Raw genomic sequence first — 19370 nt, 5'->3', positions numbered from 1 at the left:
ACAGGCGCCCGCCACCACACCCGGCTAATTTTTTGTATTTTTAGTAGAGACAGGGTTTCACTGTGTTATCTAGGATGGCCCTAATCTCCTGACCTCATGATCCGCCCACCTCAGCCTCCCAAAGTGCTAGGATTACAGGCATGAGCCACCGCATCCAGCCTATTTCTATTATTATTATTATTACATACTCACCATAATATAGAATCAGTGGGAGCCCTGAGCTTGTTTTCCTGCAACTAGGCGGTCCCATCTGGGGGTGATGTGATGGGAGACAGTGGATAGATCATTAGATTCTCACAAGGAGTGCACAATCTACATCCCTCGCGTGCGCAGTTCCCAGCAGGGTTTGTGCTCCTATGAGAATATAATGCTGCCACTGATCTGACAGGAAGCAGAGCTCAGGCAGTAACGCTCACTCACTGCTGCTGGTCTCCTGCTGTATGGCCTGGTTCCCAACAGGCTGCGGACTGGTACCAGTTGGGGACTGGGGGTTGGGGACCCCTGTTCTATATTATTTTAACGTTCTATCAGTCACAATTAAGTTTAGAAGAACTAAAATTTTATCTGTGAGAACATTAAAATTTAAGTTTTACATTCATGGTTTAATTTAGGTGAATGTATTACTAACTACGGACATGGAATCATGAAAGTGCTTGGATCCTAATCTATTTATTGACTTTCTTTGGCATAAGATCAAAAAAAGTATTAGGAAAAATACAAAGGTTTCAGAGGTGTTAAAAAAAATCAAAGTATACATTTCAGCATAGCGAATGTGCAGGTAATGCGTGCAATGTGATCGAAGTAACCGGAACGTTGCAGTTTCCTCTGACATTTAAGACGCGGGTATCACACGTTTTTTGGGGGAAGTGAGAACATGACAACGGCTACTGTCTTAATTACTTGTTCTAACACGTCTTCTGTGAGCACAGAGTTGAACAGAAATGCCTAATAATGCCTCCTGTTCAAACACTGTAGACCTAGTACGTGCTCACGCAGCTCAGCCAAGTTTTAAAGTTTTTAAAAGAATTTAAAAATAATCATAATAATGACTGTGAGTGGTAGCTCATGCCTGTAATCCTAGCACTTTGGGAGGCCAAGGCGGGAGGACTGCTTGAGACTAGGAGTTCAATACCAGCATGGGCAACATGGCAAGTCCCCATTTCTACAAAAATTAAAAAATTAGTTGGACATAGCGGTGCATCCCTTGTAGTCCCAGCTACTTGGGTGGTTGAGGTGGGAGGATTGCTTGAGCCTGGGAACTCTAGGCAGCAGTGAGCTATGATCATGCCACTGCATTCCAGCCTGGGCAACAAAGTGAGACCTCTATCTCTTAAAAAAAATAAATTTTAAAAAGAAATAAAAACAAAACAAAACAAAACAACATCACTGGCACTGTTCTCCACTCAGAAAACTAAATTCATTTTGGTCACTTATCAGAATAGGAAGGAAGACAAAGAAGAGAAAGGGGCAAGTAAAAAGAAGAAGAGAAAGCGGTACGGACTAGTTCTTTTTCCACAACCCTCTGGGCAAACAGAACTGCTTTAATGGAACCACCTTCTTGCCTGGCCTGTCAAAAGCACACCTGACTTTGTGCCAATAGTACAGCCGACTCATGGAGATGACTCATGGAGCCGCGCAGTGGGAAACAAGAAGGAATCTGTGCTCATACCTAGAGACTTTCACATTCTTAAAACCCCTGAAGGGAAAGGGGAAAGCTAAGTGTGCAGGAGAATAATTTTCATTACTTGGAACTGAAGGAAAAGATAAGATGTGATGTAAAAGAGGAAATCGTTAAAAATGACAGTACATCTATGAAAACTATAGTTTTCATTTAAATTATCAAGTAAGATCTCATAAAAGCCAGATCAATAACTTACTGATCAGATTATTAGTTCTAGTTGTTACCTGTGTCAGTGTCAAAACTGACGGTGGCATGGAAGCGCTTGCCATGTTTCAAGATATCCAGAGTCAGGAGAACTTCCGGGCTCTCCCGTTTCTCCTGGATGCGGTATAACGCACGTTCCAAGTTTAGCCAAAAACTAATTTCCTGTAAGGCAGTTCCCGATGCAGGATCTCGATCCAGTTTGGTCACCTTTGAAAATAAAATAACATCCAAGGGTATTCACTAAAGGTAGAGATATCGTTAACTAAACACATGCATTACAACGCAATTTTATGCTCAATGCTCTATCAGGGTGCCGACTGAAGCAATCTCACGCTGTCCCCTGACCATTCCGCCTAGACCAAGGCTTGTCCTGCACTGAACAGTCTCAGCACCAAGAGGAGGCACCACTAACACGTTACCACGTAATTTACCTCACTGACAAAATCCAGATCAGCTTACCCAAACATATTAAAGAGTAACATATTTTACATAACTTTCAATCCTGTGCTCTTACTTTTTGAATTTCTCGGATCCAGCGGTTGACTCCAGACTGTAACTGATTAAGAAATGTCGGGTCTTCAACCTTATCACCAAAGTCTGTAACTTTCGGCTTTTCTCCACGCTCATAGCACTGTTTTGCAACATTGGTGATGATGGGATGAATCGGCAGGCTGATTTCCGGAATTTCAATATTTTGCTGCAAGTGAAGCAGTCCCATTTCGAGTTCTGCAATCTTCTTTTCAACCGAAGGAGCCATCTTGTCACCATCCCTGAAATGACATTGCACACCTCAACATTTAGTGTGCTATTGGTCTCCAAGGAGAGTCTATCATTTCAGGTCTGTCAAATAGCAACGACACACATATTTATTAATGCACAGGGTTTATATCCCCTTGGTTCCCTAGCTTTACCCTCCCAATTCCCAAGTTTTACACTGAGTTCTACACTATCTCGTGAACATGAAGTGAAATATAACATTCAAACCACAGAAGAAAACTGGTTTTTACCTGTCTGCCTTGCCAGACTCTCTAATATAGGACTTAAAAAAAGGAGCCACCGCGTTGCTAATGAAAGAATGCAATGTCTCGTAGGGCGAGTCTTCACTGAGTGTAAGGACCCGGAGCTGAGAAGAGACGGGTTTATCGGCATCAATCACGGGAGTACGTTTAATGAATGCCAAGCTAAAAAGAAAAATAAAACAAGAAATTAGAAAAGTTACACTCCTAATTAGGCTTATTAACTTAAAAATCATACTAAGAATATACTGAAGTGTTGTTTTTCTAATAGTGAAATGCACTGCTTGTCTTTCTTTAGTACATACGTGAGAGCTACTGAATCAAGGTTATGGTTATAGAATGTGAACAAACACGAAACCAGGCAAAGTTAACTTGTCTCATACATGGGTTGAATTCATAATATTGGCCTAAAACTAACCTGCCCTAGAAATACAAGTTATGAGCCAAGTAGTACTTAAATCTGATCTTACACTAATTTGTAACATTTATTTACTGTACTAAGTAAACAAAAGTTGCTCGCTGGTTAAAGTGACAAGAGGGCATTCCAGGCTCCCTTTAGCCTGGTCCTACTCAACTCTTCCTGTTCCACCTCCTGCTATGTATCCTTTTTCCCACCCTGAGACACCACTTAGACCAGATGTCCCATTCCCTAAACACATCATGTGCTTTGTGCCTTTGCTTACGAAATCTATATTCATCTGCTGAAATTCTAACCCTCAAAACTCAATTCCAGTGTGACCTCTTCCGTGGGCTTCCCCTAATCAGAAGCAATCTCTCCAATCTTCATGTTTCCATTGTATTTTGACAAGCATTACAATTAGTTACGTATCTGCCAATCTTTCTCCCAAAGACAAGCTTCTTGAGAACGGAAGCAGGTTTTATTTCTTTGTGTATTACTCTATACTGCAGGTTTTATTTGTGTATTACTCTATACCTACTGCCACACCTTGTACACAACAGGCACTCAAAGTTTGTTAAATTAATGCCTTTAAGGTAATTAATAAAATTTGAATTTTCTAATTCCCTTGCCAGTACTTTATACACAATACTTCATAGGCCAGGTGTGGTGGTTCATGCCTGTAATCCCAGTACTTTGGGAGGCTAAGGTGGGCAGATCCCTTGAGGTCAGGAGTTCCAGACCAGCCTGGCCAACATGGCGAAACCACATCTCTACTAAAGATACAAAAATTAGGCCGGGTGCAGTAGCTCACACCTGTAATCCCAGCACTTCGGGAGGCCGAGGCGGGCGAATAACTTCAAAAAGTTATCTGAAAACTTCAAAACCCCATCTATACTAAAAATACAAAAATTAGCTGGGCATGGTGGTGCATGCCTGTAATCCCAGCTACTCGGGAGGCTGATGGAGGAGAATCACTTGAGCCCGGGAGGCAGAGGTTGCAGTGAGCCGAGATTGCGCCATTGCACTCCAGACTGGGCGACAGAGTGAGACTTCATCTCAAAAAGAAAAAAAAAAAGGCCAGGCGCGGTGGCTCAAGCCTGTAATCCCAGCACTTTGGGAGGCCGAGACGGGTGGATCACGAGGTCAGGAGATCGAGACCATCCTGGCGAACACGGTGAAACCCCGTCTCTACTAAAAAATACAAAAAACTAGCCGGGCGAGATGGTGGGCGCCTGTAATCCCAGTTACTTGGGAGGCCGAGGCAGGAGAATGGCGTAAACCCCGGAGGTGGAGCTTGCAGTGAGCTGAGATCCGGCCACTGCACTCCAGCCCGGGCGACAGAGCAAGACTCCGTCTCAAAAAAAAAAAAAAAGGAAAAAAAAAAAAAATTAGCCAGGTGTGGCAGCAGGCGCCTGTAATCCCAACTATTCAGGAGGCTGAGGCAGGAGGGTCGCTTGAGGCTGGGAGGCAGAGGCTGCAGTGAGCTAAGATCGCCCCACTGCATTCCAGCTTTGGCGACAGAGTGAGACTCTGTCTCAAAACAAACAACCCCAAAAAACTTCATATAACTGTAAAGTAAATGAAGCTTTCTGATGTAACATATTGAGAAAGAACGAAGTCACAATAGTATTTCTGCCAAAATCGTATAACCTGAATCTAAACATCGGGCAAACCCAACAGTTCCATGAAGCTATTCGTGTGCAAATGTCAAACATGTCAGTGTCATAAAAGGTACACAAAGGCTGAAGTACTACTCCAGATTAAAGGAATTTAGAGTGACAAGAAACTAAAGTGTGATCCTGGACCGGACTCTGAATCAGGGGAAAATTACTATAAGGGACATCATTGAGACAATCTGAACATGTACTATAATTAGAGAATAATACTGCAGCAATCTTACACTTCCTGAATTTGATCATTGTACTGAGGCTATGAATGAGAATGTCCTTGTTCTTAGGAAATACACACAAGTATTTAGGGATAAAGGAGCATATTGTCTATAACTAACTGTCAAATGATTCAGGGGAAAAATGATAATGCAAAAGTGGCAAACATTAACAACTGATATCTGGGAGTTCTATATACTATTCACGCAACTCTTCTGTAACCTGAGATTACTCAAAATAAGTTTAAAAAATGCAGAATCAATTATGACATTTACATATTTAAATCTGGATATATCTACTAGGATACATTAGCACAATCTTTCTGAAAGGTGGAAAATCTGGTAACATGCATTAAAAATTTTAAGGTTTTGCATGTGAACTAGTAATGCTGTCTTTAGGATTTATCCTAAAAAGAATCAAACCTGTACATAGAATGTTTACTAGTTATTTGTAATAATGAAAAATCAGACATCCTGTTGTCCCCTGGTGTATGTGGGAAATTGGCTCCAGGATTCCCCTGGGACACTAAAATCCGCAAATGTTAAGTTGCTTATGTAAAATGGCACAGTATTTGCAGATAACCTATGCACATCCTCCAGTATACTTTAAATCATCTCTAGATTACTTAAAATCCCTAACACAATGTAAAACTATACAGTTGTTGGCCGGGCGCAGTGGCTCATGCCTGTAATCCCAGCACTTTGGGAGGCTGAGACGGGTGGATCACGAGGTCAGGAGATCGAGACCACCCTGGCTAACACGGTAAAATCCCGTCTCTACTAAAACATGAAAAAAAATTAGCCGGGCGTGGTGGCGGGTGCCTGTAGTCCCAGCTACTTGGGAGGCTGAGGCAGGAGAATGGCGTGAACCCGGCAGGCGGAGCTTGCAGTGAGCTGAGATCCGGCCACTGCACTCCAGCCTGGGTGACAGAGCGAAACTCCATCTCAAAAAAAAAACAAAAACAAAAAAACTATATAGTTGTTACACTAGCTGTTTTTTACTTGCTTTCTTTTTTATTTTTGTACTATACGTATTGCTTGTTTCCTGCAAATATTTTCTTTTTTTTTTTTTTTTTTTTTTTTTGAGACGGAGTCTCGCTCTGCCGCCCAGGCTGGAGTGCAGTGGCCGGATCTCAGCTCACTGCAAGCTCCGCCTCCCGGGTTCACGCCATTCTCCTGCCTCAGCCTCCCCAGTAGCTGGGACTACAGGCGCCCACCACCTCGCCCGGCTAGTTTTTTGTATTTCTTAGTAGAGACGGGGTTTCACCGTGTCAGCCAGGATGGTCTCGATCTCCTGACCTCGTGATCCGCCCGCCTCAGCCTCCCAAAGTGCTGGGATTACAGGCTTGAGCCACCGCGCCCGGCCTACTGCAAATATTTTCTATCTGTTGTTGGTTGAATCTGCAGATGTGGAACCACAGATATGGACGGCCGACTGTGATCTGAGAGTATTATCAGACATGCTACATATATTATAGCTCAAACAGAAGGTAAATGCCATGATATGGCAATTAAAAGGACAACACTTTATAATTTATATTGTCTTGGAAATCCCAATTTGAAGACATGAAATCAAAGACACTGAATTTAAAGACCAGAAATCTTTTGAGCATTTTCTTTTTTCTTTTTTGAGACGGAGTTTCGCTCTTGTTGCCCAGACTGGAATGCAATGGCACAATCTCGGCTCACTGCAACCTCTGCCTCCCGGGTTCAAGCTATTCTCTTCCCTTAGCCTCCCAAGTATCTGGGATTACAGGCATGCACCACCATGCCCTGCTAATTTTGTATTTTTAGTAGAGACGGGGTTTCTCCATGTTGGTGAGGGTGGTCTCAACCCAACCTCAGGTGATCCGCCCACCTCAGCCTCCCAAAGTGCTGGGATTACAGGCGTGAGCCACCATGGCGGGCTTCAGTGTTTTCTTAATGTGTTTGTCTGAGTCAATTAAGATTTATATTAATTTTAGGCCAGGCGTGGTGGCTCATACCTGTAATCCTAGCACTTCGGGAGGCTGAGGCAGGCAGATCTCCTGAGGTCAGGAGTTCAAGACCAGCCTGACCAACACGGAGAAACCCCGTCTCTACTAAAAATACAAAATTAGCCAGACATGGTGGTACATGCCTGTAATCCCAGCTACTTGGAAGGCTGAGGCAGGAGAATCGCTTGAACCCAGGAGGCGGAGGTTGCAGTGAGCTAAGATTGCGCCATTGCACTCCCGCCTGGGCAACAAGAGCGAAACTCCATCTCAAAAAAAAAAAAAAAAAAAAGATTTCTATTAATTTTCTTAGTAAGAATTTCCGAGTTTGAAAAGAAAAAAGATTCATATTAGTTCTCACAAATTTATAGTCGGAGATAATGGTAATATTCATACTACTCACCTATTGGATTTAACCCCATAATGAATGTCTATGTTGATGTTATAGGAAATGAATTCTTTTTCTTCTTCTCCTTCATCACCAACGTCCTCTATAAATCATAATAAATATATCAAATTAATATCAACATTTCCAATTTCTTATTTATCAACTGTTTAGACAATGACTATCCTCTCCCCACTCCCAACCTGACAAACCAACACCTACATGACTTGGCACTATTTTTCCCTTCCCATCCGTTTTTTCCCTCACTCCTGACTTTGCTGTGTGACTCTGGGCAAGGTGGTTGTCTGTGCAGTGGGGTAGTGTGGGCATGCCAGGGCTTCTGCAAGGATAACGGAGTTGGCGCTTGAAAGCACTGGAACAGGGCCTGGCCGTGGGCAGTGCTAGCCGCTACAGGCTATGGCCAAGTTCTCAGCGTCTCATCCCAGGAGGCTCATCCATTGTGCTTCAAACACAGGAGACACTTTCCGCCCCTGCTCTCAAGAATATTCTGCTCAGCTGTTCACTCAGCACCACCTGTGTGATGGGCATTTTACAAAGCACTTTACAGCTACATTTAACCCTCTGGGGTTGGTGTGACTATGATTATCCTTGTTTTCTCCTTAAAGAATATCAGTAACTTGCCCACAGACACTTGGGTGGGAAGCAACAATGTGAGAATTCAGAAGTTTGTGATTCCAAAGTCCAGGCTCCTCGCCACGATGTAGCATGGCCAGTTTTCATCCAGGCCAGGCCCAAGGCAAATCCCAATCAAGAAAACTATGAAGAAACATCCCAGGCTGGGTGCGGTGGCTCATGCCTGTAATCCCAGCATTTTGGGAGGCTGAGGTAGGAGGATCACGAGGTCAGGAGATCGAGACCATCCTGGCTAACATGGTGAAACCCCAACTCTACTAAAAATGCAAAAAAATTAGCCGGGCGTGGTGGCGGGCGCCTGTAGTCCCAGCTACTCAGGAGGCTGAGGCAGGAGAATGGTGTGAACCCAGGAGGCGGAGCTTGCAGTGAGCCAACATCACACCACTGCCCTCCAGCCTGGGGGACAGAGGGAGACTCCATCTCAAAAAAAAGAAAAGAAGAGAAGAGAAGAGAAGAGAAAAGAAACATCCCCAGGGTCACTGAGAAGCATTCGTCTAGCCTTGCCCTCCGCTGCACCACAGCACTTAATCTGAGTCTGCTCTGGGTTTGACTTACGAATGTATCTTCCTCCCCACCTGTGAGCTCTTGGGAGGCAGAGACCACGCTAGATTCCACACAGTACAATATGCACACGGCAGTCATTTTCAAACATTTACGGAGGCTGGGTGTAGTGGCTTACATCAGTAATCCCAGCACTTTGGGAGGCTGAGGTGTGGATCACTTGAGTTCAGGAGTATGAAAGTAGTCTGGACAACGTGGTGAAACCATGTCTCAGTTTTTTAATAATAAAATTTAAATCTAAAAAAGGTTACTGGAAATTAATAGTAAGAGAGCCTCAAGAAGCATGTGAACCAAATTTCTAAATTAAAAATCAAGATTGAAAAACTAAAAAAAGTATAATAGAAAATAAATCTCTACATCTAGTACTAATCCACGCGATACCTAAGCATTCTAGTCAAATTATCTTTGCAATGACGTACTGTATGAAATATATATTGGCAAAAATTACAATCTAATTTAGCATGATTATTTTATACATAGTTCACCTTTGTTTTTATTTTTTTTCTTAAGACGGAGTCTCGCTCTGTCGCCCAGGCTGGAGTGCAGTGGTGTGATCTCGGCTCACTGCAAGCTCCGCCTCCTGGGTTCACGCCATTCTCCTGCCTCAGCCTCCTGAGTAGCTGGGACTACAGGCACCCGCCACCACACCCTGCTAATTTTTTGTATTTTTAGTAGAGACGGGGTTTCACTGTGGTCTGGATCTCCTGACCTTGTGATCCGCCCGCCTCGGCCTCCCAAAGTGCTGGGATTACAGGCGTGAGCCACCGCGCCCGGCTGATTCACCTTTTAAAAGTCATGTAACAGAAAGGGAAGGCTAGGCGCGATGGCGCACCCCTGTAATCCCAGCACTTTGGGAGGTCAAGGCAGGTGGATCACCTGAGGTCAGCAGTTTGAGACGAGCCTGACCAACATGGAGAAACCCCGTCTCTGCTAAAAATACAAAATTAGCCAGGCATGGTGGCACATGCCTGTAATTCTAGCTATTTGGTAGGCTGAGGCAGGAGAATTGCTTGAACCTGGGAGGCGGAGGTTGTGGTGAGTCGAGATCGCACCACTGCACTCCAGGCCAGGCAACAAGAGTGAAACTCCATCTCAAAAAAAAAAAAAAAAAGAAAAGAAAGAAAGAAAAGGAAAGGGCAGTAGCTTTAACAGATTAAGTTCTATTGCTTAGAAGATATATGACCTTGAGAAAGTCATTTTTCTTTCTCTGGGCTTCAAATTTGTGAGGTGTACAATGGGCGGTGGAACAGGCAGTAGAATATTGAGTTAGGTGGTCTATAAGGTTTCACTAAGCACTAAAAACTATGAAACTTGGTTATATAGGGTCTGAGCAAAAGCTATTTGCTTCTTTAGTTGTTGTTTTAAAAATCTTGCTCCTTCTGCAAGCATTTTATTTTAATTAATTTATTTATTTAGAGATAATGTCTTGCTCTGTCGCCCTGGATGGAATGCTGTGGCTTCATCAGAGCTCACTGCAGCCTTATCTTCTGGGTTCAAGATATCCTCCTCCCTCAGCCTCCCAAACAGCTGGGACCACACGCTCAAGCCACCACCTTCAGTGGATTTTTAAAACATTTTCTAAAGACGGGGTCTCTCTATGTTGCTCAGGCTGGTGTCAAACTCCTGGGGCTCAAGAGATCCTCATGCCTCGGCCTGGCATTACGGCATTCCAGGAATGAGTCATTACCCCCAACCCTTGCTTCCTTAGTTTTAAGATGAGACAAATACAAAATTCACACTAAAGAGTATAAAATATTAGTCTATCTGGCCAGGCGCAATGGTTCATGCCAGTAATCTCAGCACTTTGGGAGGCCGAGGCAGGCAGATCACTTCAAGTCAGGAGTTCAATACCAGCCTGGTCAACATGGTGAAACCCCATATGTACTAAAAATTCAAAAATTAGCCGGGTATGGTGGTGGGCGCATGTAATTTCAGCTATGTGGGAGGTTGGGGCGAGAGAATTGCTTGAACCTGGGAGGTAGAGGTTACAGTGAGCTGAGATCAGTCTCGAAAAAAAGAAAAAAAAGTCTATCTATCAAGAGAACAATAATTTTTCCAAATTATTGTTTTGGATATATTTGAATATAATTTTAGGAAGAGGAAGGAGTAGGCGGCAGAACATTCTAGTATGCCAGATACTTGCTCTTTTTTAAAATGACCATTAAAAAAACTAAAGAAATCAACCAATTTTTCTAACCACTCAAATGTAGCTAGACCACAAGAGAAATCACACTGCCTGAAAGCAGCCACACATGATTACAACCTGTAAAATGCAAGCACAGAGAATAAAGAACTATCTCCAAACTGAAACAGCTGTCAAAGTAGTGCGACGATTTTCTCCCTCAATCTTCTGAACTCTCCATAACATTGCTCTACCACGTATATAAAATATGCCATCAAAATAACACCAAAACAACACACAGAAAATAAAATTAACATTCTATAAAGATCAAAGGAAATCACTGATGCAACTAAAAATATGGCTTGTTAACTCTGAATCATTTCTTCCCCCCCATAAAGAGTCATCACTGGTACAAATAAAATAACGCAGAAAATGTGCAGTCAGGACACAGCATCTGAGCATGTGGCCTGCACTTCCTAACGCAAACTGGGTTAGGGGAACTAGGCGCCATTCCAAGAGATGAGTCACCGCTGTGTGGCGAGAGCTCTAGCTCTGCACTGGGAATACTGCAATGCAGCAGAATACTGCCTCAGCTCAGGAAGGCACACCCGATGACATAATCCTCAAACAATGATCATGCAAATAGATATTCCCTGCTGCTTTGTTAAATTCTAACTTCTCTTGATAATAACTTATGGAAGTCGCTATGAATCAGTCACAGAAAACATCTTGGACAAGTCTTTTTGTGCATATTCCCTATATAAAGACACGGATCAAACGCAGTTGAGTATGTCTGACTCTCATTTACAGTCACGCAATTTAGGACAGTTTCAAAAACTGCCATCAAATAATAATCTGACATTCTACTTTTCTTTTTTTCCTTTTTGTTATTAATTCTTAATAACAAAGAGGCTATTAACCCTGCTATATTTAGAAGCTTACATACAAACACAATCTGCAAGTTTGATTAGTTAATATCACTTTCAGTAAAATTTGAATCCATTTCCTTATGCTTGGAGGTTATTAGTTAATACAAAGTTACTGTTAACATGTAACAGACCAATACTGTACTATCTGTCCATGTAGTCAAAGAATCAAAGTACTGGGCCTGCTTCATGAGCTCCTTCCCTGCAAGCAATACTGACACATTACAACAACTTGTGATCACTTTCTTGGTCAACTTCTGAGAGTTTACTGAATTTTTAGAGATGTTCAAAATGGCATTTGGCACTAATGTGTGTATACTTTTATTCAAAGACAGTTTAATGTATTTCAAACTTGTAGTAATTTGTATCATTAAACTATGACTTACGTAAGCATTACATCTGTTTTATTTTTTTTTGAGACAGGATCTCACTCTGTCACCCAGGCTGGCGTGCAGTGGTGCAATCACAGCTCATCACAGCCTTGACCTCTCTGGGCTCAAGTGATTCTCCTACCTTAGCCTCCTGAGTAGCTGGGACTACAGGTGTGCATCACCACGCCTGGCTTACTTTTGTATTTTTTGTAGAGACAGGGTTTCTCCATGTTGCCCAGGCTGGTCTTGCTCCTGAGCTCAAGTGATCCGCCTGCCTCAGTCTCCCAAAGTGTTGGGATTACAGGCGTGAGCCACTGCACCCAGCCAGCATTATGTCTTAATGAAATATAAAAACTATGCAATTTTGATTACCTTAAGAACTATATCACCCTCGACTGGGCCCAGTGGCTCATGCCTGTAATCCCAGTAGTTTGAGGGGCCAAGGTGGGTGGATCACTCAAGCTTAGGAGTTTGAGACCCATCTGGGCAAGACGGTGAAACCCAATCTCCACAAAAAAAACAAAACTTAGCAGGGCGTGGTGGTGCATGTCTGTGGCGGGAGGATCTCTTCAGCCCAGGAGACCGAGGCTGCAGTGAGCTGAGACTGCACCACCGCACTCCAGCCTGGGTGACAGAGCAAGACCCTGCCTCAAAAAAGAATGATACAGCCCTCTCCTGAGTAGACAGGGCACGCCCTCTCAAAGTTTGGTGAACGGGCAGTTGGAAAAGGGACAAAGCACACTGGTAAAGTGCCAGGTGAGGCTGCCCAACTCCTGCACCCTTGCTCATTCACTCATGTACTCTTCCTTCCAAACTTTCTCCCAGCCAGAGAGCAAGTCTCTTCCTGGTCTCGAAGCCATTCATTTCCTTTGGCCCACGTGTACTACCAAATTGCATGTTAAATGTTCTGGGAGTTCTCTTTATCTTTTGTCTTCTTTCCCTTTTAAAATTCCAAACATGGGCTGGGCACAGGGGCTCACGCCTGTAATCCCAGCACTTTGGGAGGCTGAGGCGGGTGGATCACCTGAGGTCAGGAGTTCGAGACCAGCCTGGCCAACATGGTGAAACTCCATCTCTACTAAAACTACAAAAATTAGCCAGACGTGGTGGCACATGCCTGTAATCCCAGCCACTCAGGAGGCTGAAACAGAAGAATCACTTGAACCCAGGAAACAGGGGTTGCAGTGAGTGGAGATCACGCCACTTGCACTCCAGCCTGGGTAACAGAGCAAGATGCCGTCTCAAAATAAATAAATAAATAAATAAATAAAATAAATCCCAAACATACTAATACCACATTATTCTGGTCAATCACTGTTATACATGGCCTCCCTTTTTTCCCTGCCTTAGTGTTCCCCTTTCTTGTCTCTGGTGCTTTCTCTTGTCACACGGACGTCCACCTTTTCATCCTCCTGAGGGGCCATGACTTCTTCACCATAACCACTCCCTGCTCTGGTACAAGGCTCAGAACACGGTGAGAAAGTCAGAGCATTCTTCTCCACCTGAGGACTTCCCTGTAACATCATTAGGAGTATGAAGGGAGCACGAAACCCCATAGAATATTTATATTTAATGTAAACTGGAGTTCGTTTTGGTATTTCCAGGAAAGAAAAGAGAAAGAATTTTTAAAAACCTAGTAAGTTATTAACATATAAGGAACTTAAGACTTGGTACTTTTCAAGTTACTACTAATTCAAAAGAAATGACAGATACCAAGGCACTGCAGAGATGAGCGTTTAGGTTTCAGAACCCTCCTTAGAACATCCTTTTCCCAATTGTGTCTTAAAATCCTAGGGTTTTGGTTTCCTCACTCATGAAAGATGAGGGCTGGACTAAATCTCTCTTGTTGCTCCCAATCTGACATTCTCCAATGCTGACACGCAATTTTCATCCATGTTTACTTTTTTTTAAAAAGTGATAACTGTTTTCCCTTTGCTGTACATAAATTTCGTTTAGTATGCTACACTGCACGTTCAAATTTATCTTGCTGCAGACCGTGTGTCCCACAGTGTGATGGCATGGGGCAGTAAGAGCCTCCCTGACGTGCAGATACCACTGAGTCCAGAGCCTGGTAGCTAGGTTTGTTCTCTCCTTTTCAACGGGAGGCTCCTGGTGCAAACATGCACTGCCAGATCTTCGGTCAGGCCAAGAAGCATGAGTCTGCTCCCCGTCTCTGTGCCTGCTGGAGCTGCAGGTAGTGGAGCAACACTGTATGGCCTGTATCTGGCACTGCTCAATCCAGATTTTACTTGGGACAGAAAGAAGAACTGAGCGCCCTAGAACAAACCAGGTCACACGGATCAATACGAGTTCTCCCCAGTGAATGTGGATTACAGTAAACTGAAGAAAGAAGGTCCAGATTTCTAAATAAAATGTTTCACTATAAAGCTGCTTTAGAAAGGTCTTGCAGAAGCCATCAGCACAATTTTCCACTTAACCAGAAAACATTTCTCCTCTAAACGCATGAAATCATGTTGATATGTTGTGTTGGAGATTACATTGATTAAATTACATTTCTTCACCCTTTAGAATTAAATCCTCAGGCTGGATGTCACGGCGCACGCCTGTAATTCCGGCACTTTGGGAGGCTGAGGTAGCAGGATCACTTGAGTCCAAGAGTTCAAGACCAGCCTGGGCAACATATGAAGACCCTGCCTTTACAAAAAATAAAAAATGAGCCAAGCATGGTGGTGTGTGCCTGTATACCAGCTACTCGGGAGGCTGAGATGGGTGGATCGCTTGAGACCGAAGGTTGAGGATGTTGTGAGCTGAGATTGTGCCACTGCACTCCAACCTGGACAACAGTGAGATCCTGTCTCAAAAAAAAATATTCCAGGTCTCAAATACTGCAGCGATAAACAAACAAGAGGGGTGTGGTGGCTCACACCTGTAATCCCAGCACTTTGGCAGGTAGAGGTGAAAGTATTACTTGAGCCCAGAAGTTCAAGACCAGCCTGGGCAACATGGTGAGACCTCACCTCCATAAAAAAATGAGAAAATGAACTGGGAGACCAGGAGGCCGAGGTGGCAATGAGCCAAGATTGCGCCACTGCACTCCTGCCTGGGTGACAGAGTGAGACCCTGTCTCAAACCAAACAAAACCCTCTCACCACCAAAAACAAACAACCCAAACTACACACACTCATACAGACCAACCAACTTGGCACCCGATTCCAGGCAGGTCATGAACAAGCTGGAGAGCACAGACAAGTCATGGAAACGTCAGTTCCATCAGCTGCAAACTGAAGTATTCCCAACCAATGGGGATATACAACCAAAAAATGGTCCTTGAAGTAAAAAATGCTACAAAAACATCATTAACATAAAATGGCTCATTAAGTAATGAACACCTGTTTTGTCACCATACTGTTAAGTATACTATGAGGAAGATAATATCCTACCGGCCAGGAACTATAGAAAGGTTTCTCTTTTTAAAATGAGAGCTATAACTTAACAATCCCTTTTTCCCACAAACTCTCCAATTCCTCAGTGTCAAGATAAGTTGTTAAGTTCACATTTATTCTATATTTTCAGTAATGCTGTACTTGATTTATTTTAGAGATAGGGTCTCACTCTGTTACCCAGGCTGGAGCAATGTGGTGTGATCCTAGTTCACCATAGCGTCAAACTGCTGGGCTCAAGCAATCTTCTCCAGTACCTGGGACTACAGGCATGTACCACCATGCCTGGCTTATTTTTTAATTTTCTGTAGAGATGGGGTCTTGCTGTGTTGCCCAGACTGGTCTTGAACTCCTGGCCTCAAGTGATCCTCCTGCCTTGGTCTCCCAAAGTGCTGGGATTACAGGTGTGAGCCACTGCACCCAGCTCAATGCTGCACTTTAACTACAAAAGTTTATCGCTAGCTGGGGTAGCTAAAACAAACAAAGAAACAAAAAAATATATATATAGTTTCACATAAAAATGTTTCCATATTCAATTACAAGTGTTTGGATACTTCCTTCCACAAAAAAAGGGGAAGGAATAAAATAAATAAAAGTAATTTCTACTGTTCATTAAATTACATGACTTCATTGTTGATGATCTTTATTCAGTTTAAATAATTCAGCTCTGTTTTCTATATCAATCCAAGCCTATCTTTTCACTGTAATTAACTACTGGATGCACATATTTGATTACATGTACAAATGCCAAAGCTAACTCATAAAAGCCACCGAGAACAAAGCCCTCCTACCAAAAGTGCTGGGTTTCTACTTATAGCTAAGGTGTCCTAGTGTAGCCAGGCTGCTAATAAGACAGAGAGACCATCTATCATAAAACTAGATTAACTTTAAAATCTTTCCTTAGGTTTTTGTAAGTGAAAAATAAACTACAGACAGGTTGAATTGGTAGAAATACTTCAGGGATTGTTATAAATACAGAAATGAGGTAGGATTTCAATTTTAGATAGTCTCATTCCTTAGTCAACTTTCAAAAGTGCAAGTCATTATGGAGCCAAGATTTGGATACCTGCATATTTGTTTTGCTGAAAGAAAAAAAGGTACCCATAAGAAAACACAGAGACAATTTGTACTAGATAGTGTACTACATAAACATAGTCCCCCGCCCCAATAATTTTAGCAACATCCAATTTTAAGATGCCTAGAAAAAGCAAATTACTGGTGATCACTCGAGAAGCAAAGTATAAAACTTAAATTTTTTTTTCATAAAAAGAAACGGTGACCCAAGGTAAAAAAAAAAATAAAATAAAATCACTGATTCTAACACATAAACTATGCAATAAAAATATCAAGGATTAGCCATGGTCAAGCTACTCAAAATACAATTAACTTTAAAAATGCAGATTAAAATATATTTTAATAAAATAACGAATAGGCATTGAAAAATGACCACAAAGACATAGACCAAAAATGCTGACAGTGATCACATCTGGGTCAAACAATTCCCAGTGATTTTTACTTTAGCTGTATATTACATTTTCTACAATGACTATGTATGTTTTTTGGGAAAAAAAAAAAAAGAGTAGATGAGTTAATTTTTTTTTTTAACTCTTGTGGCTTCCACTCAGGAATACATAACCCCAAACATCACAGTAAACCACCCTCAACAACATTAATACTCTAAATATGCTCAAATGGTTTATTTGCCTTGAACATTCCATGTGGATATAAGAAAAAAATATTCTTTTACATTCTGCTAATCTCTGGCAGGAAACCAAGGCTACAGGGAAGCATCTTCTCAGTAAGAATAACCTTTGAAAGAAACAAACTATCAGAAACACAGTGTGTGTTAAGGATGGGGCAGACAGTACAGGTTCTCTTACTGACAGAACCACACAGGTTTTTGAAATTTTAAGAAGCTTGTTGGCAAACATTTTTAGACAATCTCCAATCCCTAGAGGCTAACCTTGGACATCATCCTTGGGTTCTTAAATGGACATGCCACACCCAAAGTGGCTGTAATGGGCTACAAAGTGGTTGTAATGAAACCATGAGAAAGCCTGCCTGCAGGCAAGCCCCAGACTTAGATGAATGTAATCTTGCCGGTGGGCGATCATTATTTGAGGAGACAGTTGGAATATGCTAACTCTTGCCTCTTCCCCCTGCTAGAAGCCTAACCTGAACCTTTTTTTAAAATCTGTAAAATTAGACTCAAATATTACAGGGATCATCTGTTACATTAGGATCATCGAATATTACATTAGGATCATCGAAGCATTAAACAAATATGAGGTATGATCAGTGAAAACAAGCAATGGACAGGGAACTGAGATACTGAGCTAGTCTCAGGACTAGGATTAGCTGGTGACCTTGGGTGAAATCACTTAACCTGAGCCTCAGTTTCCTCAGGTGTAAAATCAGGATACACTCGTTCAGCAAGGATGCTGTGAGAGCATCTACCTACAACAGTGATGCTCGCAGGCCCGGGGCTGGCACCGTCGCTCTGTGGGCCTCGGCCTCTTGGTCCCCACAAGGCACGGCTGGGACACCCACCCGACCTCCTCCAGAACCAGAACCCCGGTTGCCCCCGGCTCCGCAGATCTGTCCCCGACACATCCCTCCTGAAGGCCGCTTGGCCTGGACACAAATCGAAACCGAAAAGCTCATGTGACATTGGAGGCAGGGATGCGGCCTCGCCCGCGCTCAGCCCAGGGAGACGCTGTCTCCACCCAACTCGGCCATCTTGAGAGGCCCGAGCAGACAAAGCGACCCCATTGTTTTGGGTGACGGCAGACGGGGACTCCTCTCCCCTCCCCGCGACGAGGAGCGGGGCGCCCTGGGGGCTCCCGGCCTGGCAGTGCGTGTGGCGAGAGCGAGCCCCGGGCGCCGCGTCGGCCTCTGCGGGGCGTCTGCGGCCCTGGGGACCCGGCCGGCGGGACGTCTGCGGCCGCCGGGCTCTGCCCATCCCGGGGTCATCTGCAGCCGCCGGGATCCTCCCATCCCAGGAACATCTGCGGCCCCGGAGGACCTGGCAGGCCCTGCCCTCCGCGAGACTTGGCCCTGGCGACCCCGCCCTCCGCGGCCCCGCACCTTTGAGCGTGGAGCGCTCCACCAGCACCGTGTGGACCTGCGGATCCGAAAGGAACTTGCGCATCTGCTCCAGGGCGCTCTTCTCCTCCAGCGCCGCCTCCAGCGCGGCCGGCGCCTCGCCGCCGTCCTCCAGCAGCAGCGGCACCAGCTTGCGCAGGTGCTTCTGCAGCACCGACACGTCCGCCACATTCTGCACCGCCGACACTTCCAGGCCGGCCGAGCCGTCCTCGCCGCCGCCGCCCCCGGGCTCCGACATGGCGCCGCGCTCGGGACCCTCCAGGAGCGATGAGAAGACGGCCGCGACTCAGCGAGACAGCGAGCAAGGGACAGAAACGGCCGCCGGAAGCAGGACCATCCGCTAGCCCACGGCGGACTGAGGAAAGCCGGAGCCGGCTCCGCCCTAAAGGCACCCACTGCCAGCTGGCCCCGCCCCGCCCCGCCGGCGCAGCCGCCGCAGCCACCCGCGCTCGCTCGCGGCCTTGGCGTCACGGAGTCGCGCATGCGCAGGGGGCGGGCCCGGCGATGCCGCCGCGCAGCTTTCTGGCACTTGTAGTCTCCGCGCTGGGCTGGGCCCGCATCCACCGCACTGCGAGTTCTAGAGATGCGGACTTGGCTCAACGTCCTGGCTCGGTGCCTGGGCTCGGCAAGGTTGGTCCGGGGCCGTGTCTGTCTTCTTCACTGCTGTGGACTCAGCGAATAGCACA

General features: G+C 44.5%; 1 non-coding gene across 1 annotated transcript in view; it reads right to left on the bottom strand.

The window, feature by feature from the left end:
- LOC101925930 (cytoplasmic dynein 1 heavy chain 1) overlaps positions 1–19041 on the bottom strand; it is a 93997-nt gene extending 74956 nt beyond the window's left edge. Inside the window, exons 1-5 of the transcript XR_006699912.2 lie at positions 18667–19041; positions 7563–7650; positions 2893–3066; positions 2400–2655; positions 1906–2092 (exon numbers count right to left, since the gene is read on the bottom strand). This is a non-coding gene — a transcript (cytoplasmic dynein 1 heavy chain 1). The remainder of the gene's footprint in view (positions 1–1905; positions 2093–2399; positions 2656–2892; positions 3067–7562; positions 7651–18666) is intronic.
- Positions 19042–19370: the final 329 nt, after the last annotated feature.

This window comes from Macaca fascicularis, chromosome 7 (genome assembly GCF_037993035.2).
Source record: "Macaca fascicularis isolate 582-1 chromosome 7, T2T-MFA8v1.1".
In the NCBI taxonomy this organism is placed as follows: Eukaryota; Metazoa; Chordata; class Mammalia; order Primates; family Cercopithecidae; genus Macaca; species Macaca fascicularis.
Note: the sequence above shows the minus strand (reverse complement) of the source record. Positions and strands in the feature narration are given on the sequence as shown.